The sequence below is a fragment of the Schistocerca serialis genome, chromosome 2, assembly GCF_023864345.2.
Source record: "Schistocerca serialis cubense isolate TAMUIC-IGC-003099 chromosome 2, iqSchSeri2.2, whole genome shotgun sequence".
NCBI classification, from domain to species: domain Eukaryota; kingdom Metazoa; phylum Arthropoda; class Insecta; order Orthoptera; family Acrididae; genus Schistocerca; species Schistocerca serialis.
In genome coordinates this window covers 804,867,618-804,886,146 of record NC_064639.1, presented here as the reverse complement: position 1 = coordinate 804,886,146, position 18,529 = coordinate 804,867,618, and the positions used below count along the sequence as shown (strand labels likewise).

General features: G+C 50.2%; 16 non-coding genes across 16 annotated transcripts; 11 read left to right on the top strand and 5 right to left on the bottom strand.

Annotated features, from left to right (window-relative positions):
- Positions 1 to 177: 177 nt before the first annotated feature.
- Positions 178 to 249, top strand: Trnap-ugg (transfer RNA proline (anticodon UGG)). The gene has a single exon. It is a non-coding gene; the product is annotated as a tRNA-Pro (tRNA).
- A 601-nt stretch (positions 250 to 850) lies between these two features.
- On the bottom strand, positions 851 to 923 carry Trnav-uac (transfer RNA valine (anticodon UAC)). The gene has a single exon. It is a non-coding gene; the product is annotated as a tRNA-Val (tRNA).
- A 235-nt stretch (positions 924 to 1,158) lies between these two features.
- Positions 1,159 to 1,230, top strand: Trnap-cgg (transfer RNA proline (anticodon CGG)). Its single transcript has one exon. It is a non-coding gene; the product is annotated as a tRNA-Pro (tRNA).
- A 1,648-nt stretch (positions 1,231 to 2,878) lies between these two features.
- Positions 2,879 to 2,950, top strand: Trnap-ugg (transfer RNA proline (anticodon UGG)). Its single transcript has one exon. It is a non-coding gene; the product is annotated as a tRNA-Pro (tRNA).
- Positions 2,951 to 3,551: 601 nt separating this feature from the next.
- Trnav-uac (transfer RNA valine (anticodon UAC)) lies at positions 3,552 to 3,624 on the bottom strand. The gene has a single exon. It is a non-coding gene; the product is annotated as a tRNA-Val (tRNA).
- A 235-nt stretch (positions 3,625 to 3,859) lies between these two features.
- On the top strand, positions 3,860 to 3,931 carry Trnap-cgg (transfer RNA proline (anticodon CGG)). Its single transcript has one exon. It is a non-coding gene; the product is annotated as a tRNA-Pro (tRNA).
- A 1,648-nt stretch (positions 3,932 to 5,579) lies between these two features.
- Positions 5,580 to 5,651, top strand: Trnap-ugg (transfer RNA proline (anticodon UGG)). The gene has a single exon. It is a non-coding gene; the product is annotated as a tRNA-Pro (tRNA).
- Positions 5,652 to 6,252: 601 nt separating this feature from the next.
- Positions 6,253 to 6,325, bottom strand: Trnav-uac (transfer RNA valine (anticodon UAC)). Its single transcript has one exon. It is a non-coding gene; the product is annotated as a tRNA-Val (tRNA).
- A 235-nt stretch (positions 6,326 to 6,560) lies between these two features.
- Trnap-cgg (transfer RNA proline (anticodon CGG)) lies at positions 6,561 to 6,632 on the top strand. The gene has a single exon. It is a non-coding gene; the product is annotated as a tRNA-Pro (tRNA).
- A 1,648-nt stretch (positions 6,633 to 8,280) lies between these two features.
- Trnap-ugg (transfer RNA proline (anticodon UGG)) lies at positions 8,281 to 8,352 on the top strand. Its single transcript has one exon. It is a non-coding gene; the product is annotated as a tRNA-Pro (tRNA).
- A 601-nt stretch (positions 8,353 to 8,953) lies between these two features.
- On the bottom strand, positions 8,954 to 9,026 carry Trnav-uac (transfer RNA valine (anticodon UAC)). Its single transcript has one exon. It is a non-coding gene; the product is annotated as a tRNA-Val (tRNA).
- A 235-nt stretch (positions 9,027 to 9,261) lies between these two features.
- On the top strand, positions 9,262 to 9,333 carry Trnap-cgg (transfer RNA proline (anticodon CGG)). Its single transcript has one exon. It is a non-coding gene; the product is annotated as a tRNA-Pro (tRNA).
- Positions 9,334 to 10,981: 1,648 nt separating this feature from the next.
- Trnap-ugg (transfer RNA proline (anticodon UGG)) lies at positions 10,982 to 11,053 on the top strand. The gene has a single exon. It is a non-coding gene; the product is annotated as a tRNA-Pro (tRNA).
- Positions 11,054 to 11,654: 601 nt separating this feature from the next.
- Trnav-uac (transfer RNA valine (anticodon UAC)) lies at positions 11,655 to 11,727 on the bottom strand. Its single transcript has one exon. It is a non-coding gene; the product is annotated as a tRNA-Val (tRNA).
- Positions 11,728 to 11,962: 235 nt separating this feature from the next.
- Trnap-cgg (transfer RNA proline (anticodon CGG)) lies at positions 11,963 to 12,034 on the top strand. Its single transcript has one exon. It is a non-coding gene; the product is annotated as a tRNA-Pro (tRNA).
- Positions 12,035 to 13,682: 1,648 nt separating this feature from the next.
- Trnap-ugg (transfer RNA proline (anticodon UGG)) lies at positions 13,683 to 13,754 on the top strand. The gene has a single exon. It is a non-coding gene; the product is annotated as a tRNA-Pro (tRNA).
- The last annotated feature ends 4,775 nt before the right edge of the window (positions 13,755 to 18,529 follow it).

Below are 18,529 nucleotides of genomic sequence, written 5' to 3'. Positions count from 1 at the left end.
GCTGTTCATAAGCAGTGCTCGATGAAGTTATTTCGCTTTTTATTCGTTGCCTTTAATATTCTTCTCATCAGTGGTGAGTGCTGCCTGCAGAAAGCGTTTATCTTGCGAATTCGCGTGAAAGTTTGTGTTCCCTGTGAGGCCCACTACTTGGGATTAACTTGACTGCTCCAGCCAGGTGGCTCGTTGGTCTAGGGGTATGATTCCTGCTTTGGGTGCAGGAGGTCCCGGGTTCAAATCCCGGACGAGCCCTGCCATTTTGACCGTGCTGAAGAGTAGGTGGAACTCAGCCCCGGTTGCAGCTCCTCAATGAAGAGTTGACGCCTGTTATAGCACGTGGATATAACAAGAATGCGGCACCAGTAAAGTACGTAGGTGGAATTCGGTAGAAAGGCAGACGGTAATTTTGCATGCAACGGAAAACAAGGTTGTCTTTGCGGGATATGTGCACCGTGAGTGGAGATTCAGCTTAATTGTGCGACAGTCTACCCTCATCTTACTAGCGACGGCAACAACCAAGGGGTGGCATGTAAGATTGAGCGTGGCTAAGAGTTTCTCATTATTAGTTTGCATCACACTTTGACAGAGCTGTGACAAGGCGAGTAGGGTGAGCTCAGGAAAGCCAGTAGCAAGCGCACTTGAAGTAGCCCTGAAGAACCGGATTATAAATTTTGCCTGCCATAATGGAGCTAGGGGCGTTCTCAGTTACCAAATACCGGTGCAATAAGAGAGCAACAGTATTTGACAGTAAAATGACGCCCTATCCGTCTAGCATACAACATTGCTTGTCTCTGCATACGCGGACGTGAGGTCATCTCGGAAATGAAATCCGAAATGTAGATTAAAATTGTTGTGTTCCCGCCCGGGATCGAACCGGGGACCTTCTGCGTGTAAAGCAGACGTGATAACCGCTACACCACGGAAACAACGGTCATTTTCATGTACCACCCGGAGACTCGTAATAGCAACAGTTTCTCTTCTGTGTTAGCAAGGGCATCGGCTACGAGCTCCCTCCGATTCGTGAAGTTCCTGTAGTAAAAGACGTCGATGGAAACAATCTAACCGCGACAGACAGGGAGAACGCTGGCTGAGCTGCAGCCCTACATGGTGAGGCCATCAAAGGTGGCGTCATTCACATGCAGTGCGTTTTCGGAACGAATAGGCTCGTTGGTCTAGGGGTATGATTCCTGCTTCGGGTGCAGGAGGTCCCGGGTTCAAATCCCGGACGAGCCCTTGGTTTTGTACAACGGTGTGGTAACAAATCGCATGGCGGCGGCTGTTTCGCGCATTTCCAGGCCTCCAAGTCAGCGCTAAAATCCGACAACCAGTTCTGAAACCGTTTCATGTTTCATTTGAGCCGTGTGCACCCTGCTGATGGAACGTTTGAAGTTGATTTAAATGAACACAGTAGAGATCGTAGCAAGTGTCTTGCTGAGTGCGACGAAAACGGGTTTCCGCCCGCAATCGAGCCGGGGACCTTCTGCGTGTTCGGCACGGCGCCTGGGCTCGGCGGCAGCTGCTGCTCTTTCCTTCCTTACGAGATACCGTCGATTCGCGCAGTCGTTATTGCAAAAGATGTCACCAAAGGCAATCGCTTCGTTAGCGGCACTTTGCCTGGGCTCGGCGGCAGCTCTACATGGAGGCACCAGCAGCCCAGCCAGGCCGCCGCCGGCACCGGTGCGCCACAGCGCAAGGAGCCGGCGGCCGCCCTGCAATGCCCCTGTCGTTGCATATTCCACCCGCCTCATATCCTCTCCATGTCTGACTCACTACCCCAAATGACACTGCAGTCGACGTGCTTATTACTATCGCTTTTGGAAGAACCAAGGCGCAGTATTCTAGTGTCGAACCGGTACTGCAAATTGGGATTAAGCAAAAATTTATTGTGTGGTCGAGCGACAGCCTCGGCTCGCTCTTCCTACATGATCGCTTCTTGTGCGGAATAATTCCTAGCTCGCCGATGGCTTCAGAGTTGGTCTTCTCGAAGTTTTGCTTTCGCACTGCATTCCGCAATCTTTTCGTTATGAGTTGTGTGCTTCGGTTACCCGACTTTCTTGTGTTTAGTGCGTTTGGCATCTCTTAACCCTTAGCCACCGCTTGCCGAAATTTCCACACTATCATCTGTCGACCTGCAGAGCTCGATGAAGGCCTCGCGGCCGTTCCTGAGCTCGTGGAACGGTCGAATCTGTAGTTGTTTCCAGATCTCTCCCACACAACGGCCTCCCAGAAGCTTGGATTACAGAAGTACGCCACTACTCCCAGCCGGAGATTCACGATTGAAAGCAGAATGACATGAGCTACACGCAGCTCTGAAATTTTTTTTTTTTTTTTTTGTGTCTGACCTACTTTGAAAGACTTTGTAGTCGACTTACTTACTACTATCGCTGTTGGAAACCAGGTGATAACCGCACAGTATTTTAGAGACGATCAGGTAATGAAAATTTAGAATAAGTAAAACAGTATCAAAAGAAGTTGTGTGGTGGAGCAGCACATGCAATTCACGCTTCCTAGATAATCGTTACTGCATAGAATAATTCTTTTGTCTGCGGCGTCTTCAGTATCCGTCTTCTGGAAGTTTTGCTTGCAGTATATTGTGCAATCTTTTCGTTATGAGTTGGTGCTTGGTTTCCCGATGTTCTTTTGTTTAGTGCATTCGCCTTCTCTTAACCCTGAGGAACCACATACCGAAACTGAGGCACTGCCGGCTGTTCATAAGCAGTGCTCGATGAAGTTATTTCGCTTTTTATTCGTTGCCTTTAATATTCTTCTCATCAGTGGTGAGTGCTGCCTGCAGAAAGCGTTTATCTTGCGAATTCGCGTGAAAGTTTGTGTTCCCTGTGAGGCCCACTACTTGGGATTAACTTGACTGCTCCAGCCAGGTGGCTCGTTGGTCTAGGGGTATGATTCCTGCTTTGGGTGCAGGAGGTCCCGGGTTCAAATCCCGGACGAGCCCTGCCATTTTGACCGTGCTGAAGAGTAGGTGGAACTCAGCCCCGGTTGCAGCTCCTCAATGAAGAGTTGACGCCTGTTATAGCACGTGGATATAACAAGAATGCGGCACCAGTAAAGTACGTAGGTGGAATTCGGTAGAAAGGCAGACGGTAATTTTGCATGCAACGGAAAACAAGGTTGTCTTTGCGGGATATGTGCACCGTGAGTGGAGATTCAGCTTAATTGTGCGACAGTCTACCCTCATCTTACTAGCGACGGCAACAACCAAGGGGTGGCATGTAAGATTGAGCGTGGCTAAGAGTTTCTCATTATTAGTTTGCATCACACTTTGACAGAGCTGTGACAAGGCGAGTAGGGTGAGCTCAGGAAAGCCAGTAGCAAGCGCACTTGAAGTAGCCCTGAAGAACCGGATTATAAATTTTGCCTGCCATAATGGAGCTAGGGGCGTTCTCAGTTACCAAATACCGGTGCAATAAGAGAGCAACAGTATTTGACAGTAAAATGACGCCCTATCCGTCTAGCATACAACATTGCTTGTCTCTGCATACGCGGACGTGAGGTCATCTCGGAAATGAAATCCGAAATGTAGATTAAAATTGTTGTGTTCCCGCCCGGGATCGAACCGGGGACCTTCTGCGTGTAAAGCAGACGTGATAACCGCTACACCACGGAAACAACGGTCATTTTCATGTACCACCCGGAGACTCGTAATAGCAACAGTTTCTCTTCTGTGTTAGCAAGGGCATCGGCTACGAGCTCCCTCCGATTCGTGAAGTTCCTGTAGTAAAAGACGTCGATGGAAACAATCTAACCGCGACAGACAGGGAGAACGCTGGCTGAGCTGCAGCCCTACATGGTGAGGCCATCAAAGGTGGCGTCATTCACATGCAGTGCGTTTTCGGAACGAATAGGCTCGTTGGTCTAGGGGTATGATTCCTGCTTCGGGTGCAGGAGGTCCCGGGTTCAAATCCCGGACGAGCCCTTGGTTTTGTACAACGGTGTGGTAACAAATCGCATGGCGGCGGCTGTTTCGCGCATTTCCAGGCCTCCAAGTCAGCGCTAAAATCCGACAACCAGTTCTGAAACCGTTTCATGTTTCATTTGAGCCGTGTGCACCCTGCTGATGGAACGTTTGAAGTTGATTTAAATGAACACAGTAGAGATCGTAGCAAGTGTCTTGCTGAGTGCGACGAAAACGGGTTTCCGCCCGCAATCGAGCCGGGGACCTTCTGCGTGTTCGGCACGGCGCCTGGGCTCGGCGGCAGCTGCTGCTCTTTCCTTCCTTACGAGATACCGTCGATTCGCGCAGTCGTTATTGCAAAAGATGTCACCAAAGGCAATCGCTTCGTTAGCGGCACTTTGCCTGGGCTCGGCGGCAGCTCTACATGGAGGCACCAGCAGCCCAGCCAGGCCGCCGCCGGCACCGGTGCGCCACAGCGCAAGGAGCCGGCGGCCGCCCTGCAATGCCCCTGTCGTTGCATATTCCACCCGCCTCATATCCTCTCCATGTCTGACTCACTACCCCAAATGACACTGCAGTCGACGTGCTTATTACTATCGCTTTTGGAAGAACCAAGGCGCAGTATTCTAGTGTCGAACCGGTACTGCAAATTGGGATTAAGCAAAAATTTATTGTGTGGTCGAGCGACAGCCTCGGCTCGCTCTTCCTACATGATCGCTTCTTGTGCGGAATAATTCCTAGCTCGCCGATGGCTTCAGAGTTGGTCTTCTCGAAGTTTTGCTTTCGCACTGCATTCCGCAATCTTTTCGTTATGAGTTGTGTGCTTCGGTTACCCGACTTTCTTGTGTTTAGTGCGTTTGGCATCTCTTAACCCTTAGCCACCGCTTGCCGAAATTTCCACACTATCATCTGTCGACCTGCAGAGCTCGATGAAGGCCTCGCGGCCGTTCCTGAGCTCGTGGAACGGTCGAATCTGTAGTTGTTTCCAGATCTCTCCCACACAACGGCCTCCCAGAAGCTTGGATTACAGAAGTACGCCACTACTCCCAGCCGGAGATTCACGATTGAAAGCAGAATGACATGAGCTACACGCAGCTCTGAAATTTTTTTTTTTTTTTTTTGTGTCTGACCTACTTTGAAAGACTTTGTAGTCGACTTACTTACTACTATCGCTGTTGGAAACCAGGTGATAACCGCACAGTATTTTAGAGACGATCAGGTAATGAAAATTTAGAATAAGTAAAACAGTATCAAAAGAAGTTGTGTGGTGGAGCAGCACATGCAATTCACGCTTCCTAGATAATCGTTACTGCATAGAATAATTCTTTTGTCTGCGGCGTCTTCAGTATCCGTCTTCTGGAAGTTTTGCTTGCAGTATATTGTGCAATCTTTTCGTTATGAGTTGGTGCTTGGTTTCCCGATGTTCTTTTGTTTAGTGCATTCGCCTTCTCTTAACCCTGAGGAACCACATACCGAAACTGAGGCACTGCCGGCTGTTCATAAGCAGTGCTCGATGAAGTTATTTCGCTTTTTATTCGTTGCCTTTAATATTCTTCTCATCAGTGGTGAGTGCTGCCTGCAGAAAGCGTTTATCTTGCGAATTCGCGTGAAAGTTTGTGTTCCCTGTGAGGCCCACTACTTGGGATTAACTTGACTGCTCCAGCCAGGTGGCTCGTTGGTCTAGGGGTATGATTCCTGCTTTGGGTGCAGGAGGTCCCGGGTTCAAATCCCGGACGAGCCCTGCCATTTTGACCGTGCTGAAGAGTAGGTGGAACTCAGCCCCGGTTGCAGCTCCTCAATGAAGAGTTGACGCCTGTTATAGCACGTGGATATAACAAGAATGCGGCACCAGTAAAGTACGTAGGTGGAATTCGGTAGAAAGGCAGACGGTAATTTTGCATGCAACGGAAAACAAGGTTGTCTTTGCGGGATATGTGCACCGTGAGTGGAGATTCAGCTTAATTGTGCGACAGTCTACCCTCATCTTACTAGCGACGGCAACAACCAAGGGGTGGCATGTAAGATTGAGCGTGGCTAAGAGTTTCTCATTATTAGTTTGCATCACACTTTGACAGAGCTGTGACAAGGCGAGTAGGGTGAGCTCAGGAAAGCCAGTAGCAAGCGCACTTGAAGTAGCCCTGAAGAACCGGATTATAAATTTTGCCTGCCATAATGGAGCTAGGGGCGTTCTCAGTTACCAAATACCGGTGCAATAAGAGAGCAACAGTATTTGACAGTAAAATGACGCCCTATCCGTCTAGCATACAACATTGCTTGTCTCTGCATACGCGGACGTGAGGTCATCTCGGAAATGAAATCCGAAATGTAGATTAAAATTGTTGTGTTCCCGCCCGGGATCGAACCGGGGACCTTCTGCGTGTAAAGCAGACGTGATAACCGCTACACCACGGAAACAACGGTCATTTTCATGTACCACCCGGAGACTCGTAATAGCAACAGTTTCTCTTCTGTGTTAGCAAGGGCATCGGCTACGAGCTCCCTCCGATTCGTGAAGTTCCTGTAGTAAAAGACGTCGATGGAAACAATCTAACCGCGACAGACAGGGAGAACGCTGGCTGAGCTGCAGCCCTACATGGTGAGGCCATCAAAGGTGGCGTCATTCACATGCAGTGCGTTTTCGGAACGAATAGGCTCGTTGGTCTAGGGGTATGATTCCTGCTTCGGGTGCAGGAGGTCCCGGGTTCAAATCCCGGACGAGCCCTTGGTTTTGTACAACGGTGTGGTAACAAATCGCATGGCGGCGGCTGTTTCGCGCATTTCCAGGCCTCCAAGTCAGCGCTAAAATCCGACAACCAGTTCTGAAACCGTTTCATGTTTCATTTGAGCCGTGTGCACCCTGCTGATGGAACGTTTGAAGTTGATTTAAATGAACACAGTAGAGATCGTAGCAAGTGTCTTGCTGAGTGCGACGAAAACGGGTTTCCGCCCGCAATCGAGCCGGGGACCTTCTGCGTGTTCGGCACGGCGCCTGGGCTCGGCGGCAGCTGCTGCTCTTTCCTTCCTTACGAGATACCGTCGATTCGCGCAGTCGTTATTGCAAAAGATGTCACCAAAGGCAATCGCTTCGTTAGCGGCACTTTGCCTGGGCTCGGCGGCAGCTCTACATGGAGGCACCAGCAGCCCAGCCAGGCCGCCGCCGGCACCGGTGCGCCACAGCGCAAGGAGCCGGCGGCCGCCCTGCAATGCCCCTGTCGTTGCATATTCCACCCGCCTCATATCCTCTCCATGTCTGACTCACTACCCCAAATGACACTGCAGTCGACGTGCTTATTACTATCGCTTTTGGAAGAACCAAGGCGCAGTATTCTAGTGTCGAACCGGTACTGCAAATTGGGATTAAGCAAAAATTTATTGTGTGGTCGAGCGACAGCCTCGGCTCGCTCTTCCTACATGATCGCTTCTTGTGCGGAATAATTCCTAGCTCGCCGATGGCTTCAGAGTTGGTCTTCTCGAAGTTTTGCTTTCGCACTGCATTCCGCAATCTTTTCGTTATGAGTTGTGTGCTTCGGTTACCCGACTTTCTTGTGTTTAGTGCGTTTGGCATCTCTTAACCCTTAGCCACCGCTTGCCGAAATTTCCACACTATCATCTGTCGACCTGCAGAGCTCGATGAAGGCCTCGCGGCCGTTCCTGAGCTCGTGGAACGGTCGAATCTGTAGTTGTTTCCAGATCTCTCCCACACAACGGCCTCCCAGAAGCTTGGATTACAGAAGTACGCCACTACTCCCAGCCGGAGATTCACGATTGAAAGCAGAATGACATGAGCTACACGCAGCTCTGAAATTTTTTTTTTTTTTTTTTGTGTCTGACCTACTTTGAAAGACTTTGTAGTCGACTTACTTACTACTATCGCTGTTGGAAACCAGGTGATAACCGCACAGTATTTTAGAGACGATCAGGTAATGAAAATTTAGAATAAGTAAAACAGTATCAAAAGAAGTTGTGTGGTGGAGCAGCACATGCAATTCACGCTTCCTAGATAATCGTTACTGCATAGAATAATTCTTTTGTCTGCGGCGTCTTCAGTATCCGTCTTCTGGAAGTTTTGCTTGCAGTATATTGTGCAATCTTTTCGTTATGAGTTGGTGCTTGGTTTCCCGATGTTCTTTTGTTTAGTGCATTCGCCTTCTCTTAACCCTGAGGAACCACATACCGAAACTGAGGCACTGCCGGCTGTTCATAAGCAGTGCTCGATGAAGTTATTTCGCTTTTTATTCGTTGCCTTTAATATTCTTCTCATCAGTGGTGAGTGCTGCCTGCAGAAAGCGTTTATCTTGCGAATTCGCGTGAAAGTTTGTGTTCCCTGTGAGGCCCACTACTTGGGATTAACTTGACTGCTCCAGCCAGGTGGCTCGTTGGTCTAGGGGTATGATTCCTGCTTTGGGTGCAGGAGGTCCCGGGTTCAAATCCCGGACGAGCCCTGCCATTTTGACCGTGCTGAAGAGTAGGTGGAACTCAGCCCCGGTTGCAGCTCCTCAATGAAGAGTTGACGCCTGTTATAGCACGTGGATATAACAAGAATGCGGCACCAGTAAAGTACGTAGGTGGAATTCGGTAGAAAGGCAGACGGTAATTTTGCATGCAACGGAAAACAAGGTTGTCTTTGCGGGATATGTGCACCGTGAGTGGAGATTCAGCTTAATTGTGCGACAGTCTACCCTCATCTTACTAGCGACGGCAACAACCAAGGGGTGGCATGTAAGATTGAGCGTGGCTAAGAGTTTCTCATTATTAGTTTGCATCACACTTTGACAGAGCTGTGACAAGGCGAGTAGGGTGAGCTCAGGAAAGCCAGTAGCAAGCGCACTTGAAGTAGCCCTGAAGAACCGGATTATAAATTTTGCCTGCCATAATGGAGCTAGGGGCGTTCTCAGTTACCAAATACCGGTGCAATAAGAGAGCAACAGTATTTGACAGTAAAATGACGCCCTATCCGTCTAGCATACAACATTGCTTGTCTCTGCATACGCGGACGTGAGGTCATCTCGGAAATGAAATCCGAAATGTAGATTAAAATTGTTGTGTTCCCGCCCGGGATCGAACCGGGGACCTTCTGCGTGTAAAGCAGACGTGATAACCGCTACACCACGGAAACAACGGTCATTTTCATGTACCACCCGGAGACTCGTAATAGCAACAGTTTCTCTTCTGTGTTAGCAAGGGCATCGGCTACGAGCTCCCTCCGATTCGTGAAGTTCCTGTAGTAAAAGACGTCGATGGAAACAATCTAACCGCGACAGACAGGGAGAACGCTGGCTGAGCTGCAGCCCTACATGGTGAGGCCATCAAAGGTGGCGTCATTCACATGCAGTGCGTTTTCGGAACGAATAGGCTCGTTGGTCTAGGGGTATGATTCCTGCTTCGGGTGCAGGAGGTCCCGGGTTCAAATCCCGGACGAGCCCTTGGTTTTGTACAACGGTGTGGTAACAAATCGCATGGCGGCGGCTGTTTCGCGCATTTCCAGGCCTCCAAGTCAGCGCTAAAATCCGACAACCAGTTCTGAAACCGTTTCATGTTTCATTTGAGCCGTGTGCACCCTGCTGATGGAACGTTTGAAGTTGATTTAAATGAACACAGTAGAGATCGTAGCAAGTGTCTTGCTGAGTGCGACGAAAACGGGTTTCCGCCCGCAATCGAGCCGGGGACCTTCTGCGTGTTCGGCACGGCGCCTGGGCTCGGCGGCAGCTGCTGCTCTTTCCTTCCTTACGAGATACCGTCGATTCGCGCAGTCGTTATTGCAAAAGATGTCACCAAAGGCAATCGCTTCGTTAGCGGCACTTTGCCTGGGCTCGGCGGCAGCTCTACATGGAGGCACCAGCAGCCCAGCCAGGCCGCCGCCGGCACCGGTGCGCCACAGCGCAAGGAGCCGGCGGCCGCCCTGCAATGCCCCTGTCGTTGCATATTCCACCCGCCTCATATCCTCTCCATGTCTGACTCACTACCCCAAATGACACTGCAGTCGACGTGCTTATTACTATCGCTTTTGGAAGAACCAAGGCGCAGTATTCTAGTGTCGAACCGGTACTGCAAATTGGGATTAAGCAAAAATTTATTGTGTGGTCGAGCGACAGCCTCGGCTCGCTCTTCCTACATGATCGCTTCTTGTGCGGAATAATTCCTAGCTCGCCGATGGCTTCAGAGTTGGTCTTCTCGAAGTTTTGCTTTCGCACTGCATTCCGCAATCTTTTCGTTATGAGTTGTGTGCTTCGGTTACCCGACTTTCTTGTGTTTAGTGCGTTTGGCATCTCTTAACCCTTAGCCACCGCTTGCCGAAATTTCCACACTATCATCTGTCGACCTGCAGAGCTCGATGAAGGCCTCGCGGCCGTTCCTGAGCTCGTGGAACGGTCGAATCTGTAGTTGTTTCCAGATCTCTCCCACACAACGGCCTCCCAGAAGCTTGGATTACAGAAGTACGCCACTACTCCCAGCCGGAGATTCACGATTGAAAGCAGAATGACATGAGCTACACGCAGCTCTGAATTTTTTTTTTTTTTTTTTTGTGTCTGACCTACTTTGAAAGACTTTGTAGTCGACTTACTTACTACTATCGCTGTTGGAAACCAGGTGATAACCGCACAGTATTTTAGAGACGATCAGGTAATGAAAATTTAGAATAAGTAAAACAGTATCAAAAGAAGTTGTGTGGTGGAGCAGCACATGCAATTCACGCTTCCTAGATAATCGTTACTGCATAGAATAATTCTTTTGTCTGCGGCGTCTTCAGTATCCGTCTTCTGGAAGTTTTGCTTGCAGTATATTGTGCAATCTTTTCGTTATGAGTTGGTGCTTGGTTTCCCGATGTTCTTTTGTTTAGTGCATTCGCCTTCTCTTAACCCTGAGGAACCACATACCGAAACTGAGGCACTGCCGGCTGTTCATAAGCAGTGCTCGATGAAGTTATTTCGCTTTTTATTCGTTGCCTTTAATATTCTTCTCATCAGTGGTGAGTGCTGCCTGCAGAAAGCGTTTATCTTGCGAATTCGCGTGAAAGTTTGTGTTCCCTGTGAGGCCCACTACTTGGGATTAACTTGACTGCTCCAGCCAGGTGGCTCGTTGGTCTAGGGGTATGATTCCTGCTTTGGGTGCAGGAGGTCCCGGGTTCAAATCCCGGACGAGCCCTGCCATTTTGACCGTGCTGAAGAGTAGGTGGAACTCAGCCCCGGTTGCAGCTCCTCAATGAAGAGTTGACGCCTGTTATAGCACGTGGATATAACAAGAATGCGGCACCAGTAAAGTACGTAGGTGGAATTCGGTAGAAAGGCAGACGGTAATTTTGCATGCAACGGAAAACAAGGTTGTCTTTGCGGGATATGTGCACCGTGAGTGGAGATTCAGCTTAATTGTGCGACAGTCTACCCTCATCTTACTAGCGACGGCAACAACCAAGGGGTGGCATGTAAGATTGAGCGTGGCTAAGAGTTTCTCATTATTAGTTTGCATCACACTTTGACAGAGCTGTGACAAGGCGAGTAGGGTGAGCTCAGGAAAGCCAGTAGCAAGCGCACTTGAAGTAGCCCTGAAGAACCGGATTATAAATTTTGCCTGCCATAATGGAGCTAGGGGCGTTCTCAGTTACCAAATACCGGTGCAATAAGAGAGCAACAGTATTTGACAGTAAAATGACGCCCTATCCGTCTAGCATACAACATTGCTTGTCTCTGCATACGCGGACGTGAGGTCATCTCGGAAATGAAATCCGAAATGTAGATTAAAATTGTTGTGTTCCCGCCCGGGATCGAACCGGGGACCTTCTGCGTGTAAAGCAGACGTGATAACCGCTACACCACGGAAACAACGGTCATTTTCATGTACCACCCGGAGACTCGTAATAGCAACAGTTTCTCTTCTGTGTTAGCAAGGGCATCGGCTACGAGCTCCCTCCGATTCGTGAAGTTCCTGTAGTAAAAGACGTCGATGGAAACAATCTAACCGCGACAGACAGGGAGAACGCTGGCTGAGCTGCAGCCCTACATGGTGAGGCCATCAAAGGTGGCGTCATTCACATGCAGTGCGTTTTCGGAACGAATAGGCTCGTTGGTCTAGGGGTATGATTCCTGCTTCGGGTGCAGGAGGTCCCGGGTTCAAATCCCGGACGAGCCCTTGGTTTTGTACAACGGTGTGGTAACAAATCGCATGGCGGCGGCTGTTTCGCGCATTTCCAGGCCTCCAAGTCAGCGCTAAAATCCGACAACCAGTTCTGAAACCGTTTCATGTTTCATTTGAGCCGTGTGCACCCTGCTGATGGAACGTTTGAAGTTGATTTAAATGAACACAGTAGAGATCGTAGCAAGTGTCTTGCTGAGTGCGACGAAAACGGGTTTCCGCCCGCAATCGAGCCGGGGACCTTCTGCGTGTTCGGCACGGCGCCTGGGCTCGGCGGCAGCTGCTGCTCTTTCCTTCCTTACGAGATACCGTCGATTCGCGCAGTCGTTATTGCAAAAGATGTCACCAAAGGCAATCGCTTCGTTAGCGGCACTTTGCCTGGGCTCGGCGGCAGCTCTACATGGAGGCACCAGCAGCCCAGCCAGGCCGCCGCCGGCACCGGTGCGCCACAGCGCAAGGAGCCGGCGGCCGCCCTGCAATGCCCCTGTCGTTGCATATTCCACCCGCCTCATATCCTCTCCATGTCTGACTCACTACCCCAAATGACACTGCAGTCGACGTGCTTATTACTATCGCTTTTGGAAGAACCAAGGCGCAGTATTCTAGTGTCGAACCGGTACTGCAAATTGGGATTAAGCAAAAATTTATTGTGTGGTCGAGCGACAGCCTCGGCTCGCTCTTCCTACATGATCGCTTCTTGTGCGGAATAATTCCTAGCTCGCCGATGGCTTCAGAGTTGGTCTTCTCGAAGTTTTGCTTTCGCACTGCATTCCGCAATCTTTTCGTTATGAGTTGTGTGCTTCGGTTACCCGACTTTCTTGTGTTTAGTGCGTTTGGCATCTCTTAACCCTTAGCCACCGCTTGCCGAAATTTCCACACTATCATCTGTCGACCTGCAGAGCTCGATGAAGGCCTCGCGGCCGTTCCTGAGCTCGTGGAACGGTCGAATCTGTAGTTGTTTCCAGATCTCTCCCACACAACGGCCTCCCAGAAGCTTGGATTACAGAAGTACGCCACTACTCCCAGCCGGAGATTCACGATTGAAAGCAGAATGACATGAGCTACACGCAGCTCTGAAATTTTTTTTTTTTTTTTTTGTGTCTGACCTACTTTGAAAGACTTTGTAGTCGGCTTACTTACTACTATCGCTGTTGGAAACCAGGTGATAACCGCACAGTATTTTAGAGACGATCAGGTAATGAAAATTTAGAATAAGTAAAACAGTATCAAAAGAAGTTGTGTGGTGGAGCAGCACATGCAATTCACGCTTCCTAGATAATCGTTACTGCATAGAATAATTCTTTTGTCTGCGGCGTCTTCAGTATCCGTCTTCTGGAAGTTTTGCTTGCAGTATATTGTGCAATCTTTTCGTTATGAGTTGGTGCTTGGTTTCCCGATGTTCTTTTGTTTAGTGCATTCGCCTTCTCTTAACCCTGAGGAACCACATACCGAAACTGAGGCACTGCCGGCTGTTCATAAGCAGTGCTCGATGAAGTTATTTCGCTTTTTATTCGTTGCCTTTAATATTCTTCTCATCAGTGGTGAGTGCTGCCTGCAGAAAGCGTTTATCTTGCGAATTCGCGTGAAAGTTTGTGTTCCCTGTGAGGCCCACTACTTGGGATTAACTTGACTGCTCCAGCCAGGTGGCTCGTTGGTCTAGGGGTATGATTCCTGCTTTGGGTGCAGGAGGTCCCGGGTTCAAATCCCGGACGAGCCCTGCCATTTTGACCGTGCTGAAGAGTAGGTGGAACTCAGCCCCGGTTGCAGCTCCTCAATGAAGAGTTGACGCCTGTTATAGCACGTGGATATAACAAGAATGCGGCACCAGTAAAGTACGTAGGTGGAATTCGGTAGAAAGGCAGACGGTAATTTTGCATGCAACGGAAAACAAGGTTGTCTTTGCGGGATATGTGCACCGTGAGTGGAGATTCAGCTTAATTGTGCGACAGTCTACCCTCATCTTACTAGCGACGGCAACAACCAAGGGGTGGCATGTAAGATTGAGCGTGGCTAAGAGTTTCTCATTATTAGTTTGCATCACACTTTGACAGAGCTGTGACAAGGCGAGTAGGGTGAGCTCAGGAAAGCCAGTAGCAAGCGCACTTGAAGTAGCCCTGAAGAACCGGATTATAAATTTTGCCTGCCATAATGGAGCTAGGGGCGTTCTCAGTTACCAAATACCGGTGCAATAAGAGAGCAACAGTATTTGACAGTAAAATGACGCCCTATCCGTCTAGCATACAACATTGCTTGTCTCTGCATACGCGGACGTGAGGTCATCTCGGAAATGAAATCCGAAATGTAGATTAAAATTGTTGTGTTCCCGCCCGGGATCGAACCGGGGACCTTCTGCGTGTAAAGCAGACGTGATAACCAGTCTGCCTTCGGCAGTGACACAGTGCGGACCGTGTTGCCTGCCGGCCGCGCTGTGGTGCGCGCGCCTGTTTGTTTACGCCGGAGCAGCTTCGCGTGTGCGGTGTTGTGAGTTTCGAACGAGATGGCACACTCGTACAGAAAAACGACTTTGAAGTTCAGTTTTGCGAACGACTATACACGACCAAAGGCACACGAGATTGAACGTTTCTTCAGAGAAGAGGTAAAAATCGATCCACAGGAAATCGTGGGAATCAATTTATCGCTCGTTTCAAGCGTCGTCTATGTCAAGCTTGTTGACGAGGCTGCTTGCGAAAGACTTCTACAACGATCACCGAACGGGTATCGTTTCTGTCATGCCGACGGGAATGTTGGTGCGGTTACAGTCGATCATGCAGGAATGGGGATCCGCACTATACGAGTCTTCGAACTTCCGTTTGAGGTCCCGTCTGAACTTGTTACCGACGCCTTTCGCCCATATGGTACAGTTCTATCCCATGTGGCCGAAAAATGGACGAGTTTTACCACGTACCCCGTTTTAAATGGGGTGAGACAAATACGGATAGAACTGCGCAAGCACGTCCCCTCTTATTTGTACATAGGAGGTTGTCGAGCGATTATAATCTATGATGGGCAACCTCGCACTTGCTCGGGGTGCGGGAAAGAAGGTCACGTCCGCTCGGAATGCCTCCAGCGACGTTTAGTGCAAACTCCACGGGATGACGTTCAGGCGCCACAACCGACGACTGTCTTACCGTTGACCTTTGTGGAAGCCCTGAGAGGCGACGTGAGGGAGACTTCCGATGGGCACCAGCAGCTGCCCCCTATAGAGAACATGGACGCCAACGGGCTGGAACTCCGACCACCGGTTCCACCACAGCAGACACAGGACACCACAGAAGAGATGCAGCTGACGGCCGCTCCAGGCTCATCCGTGGTGGCTGCCAGTGCTTCCACCGAGAGCGTGATAGGCCAGGCCCAAGACGGAGGATACGCAACCCCAACAGCCGATGCGGAAGCAAGGCAACGGAAACAGCGTTCGCCGAAGAGAAGAAAGAAGCGTCGACTGACTTCTGCTGACGATAGCCATAGTCCCGAGGGGACAGTGGACGACAACGACAGTATCGACCTGAGACCAGTGGATTCAACAGATACCGAGATGACGATGCAGGAACTACAAAGCGACGATAACTTGAACTCTCCTTCTGGTAACCGGAAGGCGGAAGTGGAGATGACAACTGTCCAACATCAGAGCGATGACAACGTTACCTCCCATCCTTCGACCAGTTCCGGAAATATGCTGGGGGACTGGGCGCAAGAAATGGACCAACAGGAACAGGATGAAAATACGAACGCGACGATTGAGGACAGTCCTGGCCAGAGGCCGGGAGGGGTCGGGAAATGTTGACCAACTTAGTGTGTTGAGGAGCGCCGGGGGTGCAGATGGACGCTTAATGACACCGCCCTACAACTGATGAACACAAGCCAGGCGTACCGCATTGCCACGATAAACATTAATGGCATACGGACACCGCTTAAAATTCAAATGCTGAAAGATATGTTACGCGCTGCGGACGTGGATATTGTACTCCTACAAGAAGTGCGTTTCACATCGCCGCCAGAGTTCTACGGTTACGAGGCACATTATTCAGTGCACGATGAAAGTGGATGCGGTGTGGCGATTCTCACCAGGGAAGGAATAGGAGTGGAGGACGTCAGGTCTCTCCCTTCGGCACGCGGCATAGCGGTCACTGTCGACGGCGTTCGTTTCATCAATTTATACGCACCATCTGGCTCCACAAAACGAAGAGAAAGGGCGACTTTTTACACCGAAGAGATAGCACCGTTGTTCGCTGGACGCTTTGATAACTATATAGTGGGCGGCGACTTTAATTGTGTCGTCGACAAAAAGGACCAAGTACCTCATTATGTGCCATGCATGGAACTGCGTGCGTTGATTACCGAAATGGCGCTTCTGGATACCTGGGAACTGCAGCATGGTGACAGACCGGGTTATACGTTTGTCACGGGACACTCGGCGAGTAGACTTGATAGAGTGTACGTGACACGCACTCTACGGACGACGATACTGGATGCCGAAATCTGGCCAGCGGCTTTTACGGATCATATGGCGTACGTCTGTACGATTTCACTAACGCGTCAGAAGATATGGCGGAGTAAAGGTCACTGGAAAATGAATTGTGCACTTTTACGTGACACTGAATGTCACCGGTCGATAGAGGCGGCCTGGGAGACCTGCGTTCGCCGCCAACGAGCATACACCTCGGTTCTCCAGTGGTGGATTAAATGCGCAAAACCAACGTTACGGCGAACGTTGATACGATACGGGCAGGACAAATCGCAGTGGAACCGCACAACGGCTGATTTTTATTTTACAGCCCTGAGGGAGCTGATGACCCAACAACCATCGCCGGAAAGGCACACGGCCATGCGCAGGATAAAAGCCAAGTTATTACAGCTGACGAGACTAAGAATGGAAGGTATAATGGTCCGGGCGAGACTGGCGGACACAGTTGCTGCCGAAACCCCCTCCATGCACCACGTGGTACGTGAACGCCAACGACGACGCAGGACTTTGATCAGGGAACTAATCTCTGAAACTGGCCAGCAAGTTGTGCACCAGCGTGATATTGCGCATGTGTTTACCGACTATTTCCGCCAGTTATATGGACCTGTACATGTGAACCACGAGACACTACATGATGTCATCTCGGAAATGCCAGATAGAGGACCACCACTGGATGCAGAGACTTTCATCACAGCGATAACAGAGGACGAGCTGACAGACGCAATTGCCAGGGGGGCTCCGAACAAGTCCCCAGGACAGGACGGCTTCCCAATTGAATTTTACCGCGCCTTTGCATACCTCATGGGACTGACCTGGATTCAGATGTACAACGAACTCCTGTTACCGCAGACTGAGATACCTGCCGAATTCACGGAGGGTATCATCATCCCAATACCCAAACCACGCGGTGGCAGAAATCCAGGAGATTATAGACCACTCACTCTCTTGAACTGCGACTATAAGATTTTCGCGCGCATCCTTGGGGCTCGCCTGCGGTCTTCACTTTCTGATAGACTCCTCATAGATCAAACTTGCCTCGGCGGTAAGAGCAACGTACATACGGCGCTCAGTGACTACCGAGATATCATCGCGTTAGCAGCGGCATGCCGAGTGCGTGGGGCACTCGTCGCTATTGACTTCGATCATGCATTCGACAGAGTGGATCATACCTTTTTGCATGCGGTGATGGGCAGATTGGGAATCCCACAGGCCTTCATCCTAGTGATCATGCGACTGTTACACGGCGTACGATCCAAGGTCTCGGTGAATGGGCGGGGCACTGACTACATCGTTATTTCAAGGTCAGTTCGTCAAGGTTGCCCCCTTTCGATATTTTTGTATGCAATGGCTTTGGAACCCTGTCTATATGGTCTCCGAAGACGGTTGGAGGGAGTGCCGTTGCCACAACTGACCTTTCATTGCCGCGCTTATGCCGACGATATGATGCTGGTGGCACGGACAGGCGAAGAAGTACGTACGGCGTTGGCATGGATACAGCGATATGGGATGGCGGCAGGAAGCGTGCTTAATCTACAAAAAACACGCTGCATGAATGTCGGTCGAGGATTACAACCGGGGGAGGAAGGCCCGCTCATCTTGGTTAAGACCATAAAATGCCTAGGTATTACGTTCCACACGGATGTGCAGCGGACAGCAGCGGATAACTACCGACGCATATTGAAGCTGATGCGGACAATGGTGCTGTTACAGAAATTAAGAGCGTTGGATATGATTCAGAGGGTGACCTATGTTAACGTATACCTAGCACCGAGACTCACTCACGTAGCGCATGTCCTGCCTTTAACGCGCACAATGGCATCACGGATACAAGCAACTTTCGGAACCTACGTGAGTGTGGGACACCTGTTTAAGATCCGATACACAACGCTTACGCTACCACCTGGAGAGGGTGGACTTGGTCTAGTGAACGTATATGAAAAGGCACGGGCGTTATTCGTCAGTACGATTTTCCGACAGTGGCGCGGTCAATTTCGCAATATCTCGGGTGCGTTGGCCGACGTACTAGCGCC